The sequence below is a fragment of the Pseudorca crassidens genome, chromosome 5 (genome assembly GCF_039906515.1).
Source record: "Pseudorca crassidens isolate mPseCra1 chromosome 5, mPseCra1.hap1, whole genome shotgun sequence".
In the NCBI taxonomy this organism is placed as follows: domain Eukaryota; kingdom Metazoa; phylum Chordata; class Mammalia; order Artiodactyla; family Delphinidae; genus Pseudorca; species Pseudorca crassidens.
Genome location: NC_090300.1, coordinates 130,088,043 through 130,096,925, shown reverse-complemented (window position 1 = coordinate 130,096,925; position 8,883 = coordinate 130,088,043). Strand labels below are relative to the sequence as shown.

Here is an 8,883-nt window from a genome sequence, read left to right as displayed (position 1 = left end):
ACCCTCTCTTTCCCTCCCTCTTCTCCAATACCTGTCAGACCTGCGTTGTGGCTTACCTACACCTGCTCCTTTTCTCCTTATCTTCCACAGAAATACCGCCAATTGAATTACTTGTGCTTCTAACTCTGTCTTGGTGCCTGCTTCCAGAAAGACATGACCTGACACAGATGGTGATAAACATAATTTAAAAAATGGCAGCATAATGTGGTAAGGGGATGGGTTTACCATATGGGAAATGGAGGTTAGCAACTTTAAAGCACGGTAAGAGAGGTGTCCCTGAGAAGATGAATTTTGAGTAAACCCTTAAAGGAAAAAGGAGTGATCTATATGGATAGAAAGACAGAGGGAACTGCCAGCCAAAACTCCCTTCGAGACCCATATGCTGGTTCAGTGTGATGGAGGGAGGCCGCATGCTCTTCACTCATCATTGAAAAAAGCTTGTTGGAAGAAGGATGATTTCATGAGTCCTTACCTGATGTAGAAGCCACAGTTCTCAAGCTGTGAAGTCAGGGACAATGTTCCCACAGCGCAGCACTTTAATGAAGTCATGCTTGTAGGAAAGGAATAAGCCAGTGAAATGGGTTTGCATATATTTTTATAAGATGAACCATTTTCTTAGGAGGAGTCAAAGTTGGTATGAAATTCTCTAGTGGTTTTCAAGCACTTATAAGGATAAAAGCTAAAATATATGATGTAATAGTTATAAAAAAATTAGAGTGAAATGCATTGTTAAAATAATGCACATGTACCTTGTATATTTACTCTGAATTTTTGTTCATCTTTCATCAGTATTATTGTACATATCTTTAGGAATAATGTTTTGAAGTTTTTCTGTTTCATCCCATTATGAAAACAATAAAAATATAAAACCAAACCATTAGATTACTTTGGGTCTCAGGATGAATATACTACTCTGCTGTCAATTATTCTCAAATCTCCGAAAAATCAGTTAAAATGCCCTCTTGAGAAGCAGCTATAAAATAAAAGTGTCATGTGTTCCTCTGGTTTGAAACAGAAAACCAAATGATGTGGAATAAATACACAGGGAGGAAATGGGAAGTATGACAAGATAAATGAAGTTAAATAATTCCCAAAGGTTAAGGCTGCCCTCTGCCTATATAGTAGTGGAAAAACACTGGACTGGGAGTCATAAGTCACCAAATGAAAAGTGCTAATAGCGTGAAGGAGATGAATGACACGTATACAAGAGGCGGAGTAGATGGAAAGCATATTTGAATTGAGGTGGGTATGTAGTGAAGAGTTGGTTAATTAATTAATTTTTTAATTTAAAAATATTTATTTAATTTTATTTTTGGCTGTGTTGGGTCTTCATTGCTGCGTGCGGGCTTTCTCTAGTTGCGGCGAGTGGGGGCTACTCTTCATTGTGGTGTGCAGGCTTGTCATTGCGGTAGCTTCTCCTGTTGCGGAGCACCTGCTCTAGGCTCTCAGTCTTCAATAGTTGTGGCACGTGGGCTCAGTAGTTATGGCTCATGGGCTCAGTAGTTGTCGTTCGTGGGCTCTAGAGCACAGGCTCAGTAGTTGTGGGGCACCGGCTTAATTGCTCCGCGGCATGTGGGATCTTCCCGAACCAGGGCTCGAACCTGTGTCTCCTGCATTGGCAGGTGGATTCTTAACCACTGTGCCACCAGGGAAGTCCCTGGTTAATTTATTATAAGCCTTGCAAATGCTCAAATGGAATCCAAGATGAAGGTTGAAGAAAGAAGCCTAATAAATCTTAAATCTCACAGTACTTAAAGAAGAACTGAAGTGCACATATCCTCAGCAAACTTTTCAATTCTGACACTCTCTTCTGGAAGGAGGGGCCTGTCAAAATAGGTTCCAGTGGTCAAATGATGGATCTTCTTCCCCAACACAGAGCAGCACTTTCTGGTTTGATGAGAAAATGTTAAGTTTACCCTTTGGACGTCCAGTCCCAGTCAGTGCGTTGCTTTAACAACTGTTTTCCAGGGACTGTAGCAATAAAACATGGCAAGAGCAATGGGTTTGCAGCAGATGAAGGTGTTGCCAAATCCCCAAAGCTTTGCCTGCTTCTGTGTTGACAGAGGAAGGCAGAGGAACAGATGCTAGAAACAAACAGTTCTCAGGGCAGGAAAAATAAACACTAAGGGAAAACTGTATTTTCCCAGAACAGATGATTAAGAAATTAGATGATTAAGAAATTAAAATAACTGATGATAAAGGCTAGGTCCAGATGCATTTATTTCTGACCACCCAAAGAAAAGAAACATTATGGACAAAAAAAATGCAGATCCCAGAGATAACTAAATTCCCTATGAAACTCTGGAATATACAGAAGACAAGGAAACTATTTTTTTTTTATTTAGAAAGGAATATGGGCATAATAGTTACTATAATGCTATCTGACTAAATATCAAAAATAATATTGCATATACTTACTAATTATTGCTATCAGATTAAGGTAATGATGAAAATTTTAATGATTCGTTTTTTTTAACTTATAGAAAAACAGCAATTAATGTTTTGGTTTTTATTAGTGCTTTTAACCAAAAATTTCTCCTGGCATTCCTTGAAGTTAGGTGTGGTCATGTGACTTAGTTGATCATTGAAATGGGTGGAAGTAATGGGTGTCACTTGCAGGTGGGAGATTTAATGTCTAGTGCATGATTCACCATGTCCCTTTTTTCAGTCTTGGCAATTGTGGAAGCAACTGAGTTGCAGTGTGGTGTCCTGAATAAGATGATGTACAGCAGAGCGAGGTATAGCAAAACAGTTATAATTCTAAGTCACTGAATTTGGAGTTATTGCAAAGCATAACCTTGACTCTCCTGATGGATGCAAATGTTTAGTAAAATCAGCATATTCACAGGATAACGATTTAATTTTTTATTCAGTGTCTTTTATAGAATAGCAGTTGTGTGGAATTTTACCCAAAGAGCTTTGGCCAGTTCAAATAAATAGAATTAGCAGGTCTTGTGCAAAAGACTATGTCATCTAATAAATATTGAATAACCTAATTTTTTTTCCCAGAAACATTAACATATAGACATGATTCTCATTTCAGAGCTAAAGAATCTGGGAACTTGTGCATCACATGCACTAACTGGGACTCAAAAAGCAGCGATACTAAGAAGGGTGAGGTTGGAGTACCTAAGTAGAGGCTGAATTTAGATTTTTAAATCTATTTTTGGGCCTGTACTATAAGAAATAAGGATTTGAGCCCAGAAAATTGATCCAAAGACAGGCAATAAATCAAAGAGGGCAGGGGAGGGACCAGGTGGTATAATATGTAACATTTTCCAGCATTAATGAAAGACAGGCAACCCCAGATCCAAGAAGCCCAGATAGCCCTAAGCAATACAGATATCAAAACAAAATAAAACAAACAACAACAATGAAAACAACTTCACACAGACACATCATAGTCAATCTTCTAAAAACCAAAGATAAAAAGAAAACTTAAAGGGAGCCTATGGGGGGGGGGGGCGGGAGTGAAGCATTATGTGGAGAGGACCAAAGGTAAGAAATACTCAGAGTTTTCATCAAAGATTTTATAGGACAGAAGACAGTTGAATGGGAATGTTTAAAATGCTGAAACAAACAATAATGTCAACTGGATTTCTATATCTAATGAAAATATCTTTCAAAAATGGAGGCATAATAAATACTTTTTCAAACAAAGACCAAGAGAATTTATTGCCAGAGACCTGTAATGCAAGATACATGCAAAGAAATTCCTCAGACAGAAGTATGAAATCTGATGGGAATTTAACATTAAACTCTTTAAAAGATAATCAGTTTTAAAGACAAATTGTAATAAAGTACTCTGAGTTTATGACATATGTAGAAGTAAAATGTATGAAAAATAGTTCAAAAGGTGGGAAAGAGGAAATGGAAGTATACATGAATGGTGTAAAAATATTTGATAGTACTAATACTAAGTTAAAAATGTTTATTGTACACCCTTGAGAAATTCACTAAAATTTTTAAAAAGTGACATAGTTATTAAGCCAATAGTAGAGATAAAAAAGAAAAATTAATAATAATTAATACAGAAGAAGGTGGGAAAGAGGAATAAAGGAATAAATAACAGAGGTAGCAAATAAAAAAACAGAAAGCAAGATGATAGGTTGAAATCCAACTATATCAATAATTACATTACATATAAAAGGCAAGTCCATCAGTTTAGATAAAACACAGTAGACTACCTATAAGAAACTACAGTCAGTAACCCTTGTGAACATAGATAAAGATTATCAGGAAATTTAAACAAATTGAATCCTGTAATATATAAAAATGAAATATATATCATGACCAAATGGGGTTTCTCCCAGGAATGGAAAACAGTTTCAACATTCCAAAATCAGTGACTATAATTTACCATATCAACAGAATAAAAAAACACATAATCTTCTCTATTTTATGCACAAAATTATTTTACAAAACTCCACATCCATTCATGATAAAAAAAAACTCTCAATAAACCTAGAGTAGAAGGAAACTTCCTCATCTTGACAAAGGGTCCACAGAGTCCTGTATGATCTGGACTCTGTTACCTTTCCCACTGCATCGCTTTATACTCTCTCACTGGCTCATTCTTTATTAGTTGCACTGGATTTCTTGCTGTTCCCCAAGATGCCAGCCTGTTCGCACCTCATGGACTTTGCTTTAGTGGCTTCCTCTGACTGGAACTTTTTTCCCTCAGGCAGCTGCATGGATCATTCTATCGCTTCCTTCATTTTCTTGGCCAGATGTCGCATTCTTAGTGAGCATTACCACAGCCATTCCTTTCAAAATTCCCAATCACTCTCTCTGATCTGCTTTTGTACTTATTATTATTTCTTTTAATTAAGACATTTTTTTTAGAAAAACAGTTAAAAGTTCACATCAGAACTAAGGGGGAATGTAGAGACATACCTCACATTACTCCCTGCCCCCCTCACACATGCACAGGCTCCCTCATTATCAACATCCCCACCAGAGTGGTACCATTTGTTACAACTGATGAACCTTCACTGACACATCATTATCACCTGAAGTTCATAGTTTACATTACAACATTACATTTCATTTTTGGTGTTGTACATTCTATGGGTTTGGACAAAAGTATAATAACATATATCTCTCATTACAGCATCACACAGAATATTTTCACTCCTCTAAGAATCCTCTCTGCGCTATATATTCATCACACTCCTCCTCTCCATCAACCCCTGAATTTTTTTTTTTTACTGTTTCCATAGTTTTCCTTTTTCCAAAATATCATATAGTTGGAATCATACAGTATATAGACTTTTCAGATTCGCTTCTTTCACTTAGTAATATGCAGTTAAATTTTCTCCATGTCTTTTCCTTTTTTGATAGCTCATTTCTTTTTCACGTTGAATAATATTCCATTGTCTGGATGAACCACAGTTTATTTATCCATTCACCTGCTGAAGGAAATCTTGGTTGCTTCCACATTTTGGCAATTATGAATAAAGCTGCTATAAACATCTGTGGGCAGGTTTTTGTGTGGACATGTTTTTAAGTCCTTTGGGTAAATACCAAGGAGCGTGACTGCTGAATCATACGGTAAGAGAATGTTTACATTTGTAAGAAACTGTCAAACTCTCTTCTGAAGTATCTGAACTATTTTGCATTCCCACTAGCAATGAACGAGAATTCTGTTGTTCTACATCTTCTCCAGCATTTGGTGTTGCCAGCGTTCTGGATTTGGGCCATTCTGATAGATGTGTAGTGGTATCTCGTTGTTTTAATTTGCACTTCCCTCAAGACTTATGATGTGGAATATCTTTTTTGTATGTTTATTTGCCATCTGTATATCTTCTTTTTTAAAATATAAATTTATTTATTTATTTATTTATGGATGTGTTGGGTCTTTGTTGCTGCATGCAGGCTTTCTTTAATTGTGGTGAGTGTGGGCTACTCTTTGTTGTGGTGCACAGGCTTCTCATTGTGATGGCTTCTCTTGTTGTGAAGCACGGGCTCTAGGCACATGGGCTTCAGTAGTTGTGGCTCGTGGGCCCAGTAGTTGTGGCTTGCAAGCTGTAGAGCACAGGCTCAGTAGTTGTGGTGCACGGGCTTAGTTGCTCCGTGACATGTGGGACCTTCCCGGATCAGGGCTTGAACCTGTGTCCTCTGCATTGGCAGGCAGATTCTTAACCACTGCACCACCAGGGAAGCCCCTGTATATCTTCTTTAGTGAGGTTTCTGTTAAGGTCTTTGGCCTATTTTTTAATCAGCTTGTTTGTTTTCTTACTGTTGAGTTTTAAAAGTTCTTTGCCTATTTTGGATAACAGTCCTTCATCAGATGTGTCCTTTGCAAATAGTTTTTCCCAGTCTGTGGTTTGTCTTCTTATTATCTTGACATTGTCTTTCACCGAGCAGAAATTTTTAAATTTAATGAAGTACAACTTATCAATTATTTCTTTTCATGGGGTGTGCCTTTGGCGTTGTATCTAAAAAGTTATTGCCATGCTCACTTCAGCAGCACATGTACTAAAATTGGAACGATACAGAGAAGATTAGCATGACCCTTGCGTAAGGATGATGTGCAAATTCATGAAGTGTTCCATGTTTAAAAAATAAAAATAAAAAAAATAAAAAGTTATCACCACACCAAAGTTCATCTACGTTTTCTCCAATGTTATCTTTTAGGGGTTTTAAAGTTTTGTGCTGTTTTACATTTAGGTTTGTTATCCATTTTGAGTTAACTTTTATGCAGGGTGTAAGGTTTGTGTCTACGTTCATTTCTTTCCTTTTTTTTTTTTGCATGTGGATGTCCATTTGTTCCAGCAACATTTGTTGAAAAGATTATCTTTGCTCCATTGTATTGCTTTCGTTTCTTTGTCAAAAATCAGTTGACTATATTTATGTGGATCTACTTCTGGGCTCTCTGTTCTGTTCCTGTTTTTTAAAAATAGTACTTCCTTCTAACAACTATGCAATTAACTTATTTTTATGTTATTTTTTAGTTTATTTTACGATGCAAGATACATAAGAGCAAGCATTTTTTTTAAAACTACTGTATCCCCAGTAAAGAACACATTTCACAATATATATAGACACTCTGTAAAAATTTGTTGAATGAATAAATGAGTGAATCACTGAATCAGAAAGTTTCAAAATAAGGTATAATAATACTGACTGCTTGAACTTAGTAGCTTCTGTCTTCTGGTAAATAGAGATGTGAAAGAGGGACTTCCCTTGCTCTTGAAGAAAATACAAAGTCTTAGATCCTATATATTTTTAATTTACAGATTCTATGTCCAGAGCTGGTAAGATTCTAATTCTTGTTTTTAAGAATAAATGTAAAAGGAGTCTGACAGAGAGAGAGAGATGAGTGCTATATTGAGACAATAGGAACTATACTCCATTTCTTATTTTTTCTCTGATGTCTTTGAAGTTTATTAAGGAAAGGGGACATTCCTTTTCTCAAAAGAATTGTGATTTTTCTCCTCTTTTCTTGGAAATCCCTGTAGATGGTACTGAGCTTACAGAATCAGGCATCAAAGAAATATCTATTCTGCACTGTAGTGAACTACAGTAGACTACACTTTAAGAACTGTTGTTTCCTTATGCATTTCTCCCTTTGGAGACATTGATACACACATTTCTGAAATAACTTGGAGCACTGGGTATGTTTTATCTACAGGCTTTTGCTTATCACACAAAGCTTCTTGGCTTAAATTGTGCTTTGGTGGATGTCCCCCTGTGCCTGCAACTAAGGGATGGCAACTCCTGTGCGAAGAGCAGCCTGTGTGATAATTCAGACATAACTAGGTCAATTTCCCTTACTTATCATTTTGCCATAGATTGTATTCGTGTTTCCTTTTGTCCTTGGAGACAGTGTTTCAAAATGTGGAAGTAATGAATACATTGAGCAGTCTCTCTTGAAAGGAAAGTATTACAATGAGATAAATGTTATTAAAATATATTCCTTGAAGGGAAGTCCTTCAGGGCAAGGTAATTTTGCTGAACATATACTTGGTGTTATAATAATATTATACTATACTACTTATGTTATTTTATTGGGATAATAATAACAGTTTCTATTTTTCTTCCAAGCCACTCAGGAGAAATTGTGTGTGTTGTGGGGGAGGGCGGAGGTGTTGCTTCAAAAAGGCTTATTTCATTACCTGATATTAGTTTAAGGAGAATTTATTACTTTTATATTTAGAGAGAGATGGCCATTGGATAAATTTTTCAAATTACTATCTAAGGTCATGCAGATATGGACAGACTATGATTGTTATTTTTAGTAAGGGCAGCTGAATAGATGAACCCATAATGATAAATCCAATATAATCAAAATGTTTTTGTTCATCCTTGACTGAGATACACTTTTTCACAAAATATCATTTCTGAAAAGAAATTAGACTAAGATAAAGTGCATTGCTTTTATATTTTGGAAGGATTAAAATTGAAATAAGTAGGAATTGGAGGCCCATAGTGCTTATTTTTTCCCCACTAGAGAGGAGGGGTGATTTGTGAAATGACAGCACTATTGAAACAAGGAAAGCTAATTGTTGGAATTCGGCACAATTCCAGGAGAGAGAATCGAAAGCTTCATTTTATCTCTGATTGATCAATAGGTTATGTTCACTCAAACAACATTTATTAAACACCTTCTATGGGCTGAGCACAGTGCTAGGAGCTTGGGATGCAAATATGAACACACTGAAACTCTTGGTCTCATGGAGTGTATGTTTCAAAAATAAATTACTACATATGCTTTCAGATGGTAAGTTTCTTATGCAACTTGGTTTGCACTGTAAAATGATATTTTATCAAAAATTTTCTGATTATAGATATGGTATGTGAAACTACCCATAACTATTGTCTAAACAACTGTAAACATTGTTTTATCTTTCTAATTATATAACTATATTAAAATATTGC

General features: G+C 36.0%; 1 non-coding gene across 1 annotated transcript; it reads left to right on the top strand.

Annotated features, from left to right (window-relative positions):
* Positions 1 to 6,456: 6,456 nt before the first annotated feature.
* Positions 6,457 to 6,563, top strand: LOC137225663 (U6 spliceosomal RNA). The gene has a single exon (XR_010943970.1). It is a non-coding gene; the product is annotated as a U6 spliceosomal RNA (small nuclear RNA).
* Positions 6,564 to 8,883: the final 2,320 nt, after the last annotated feature.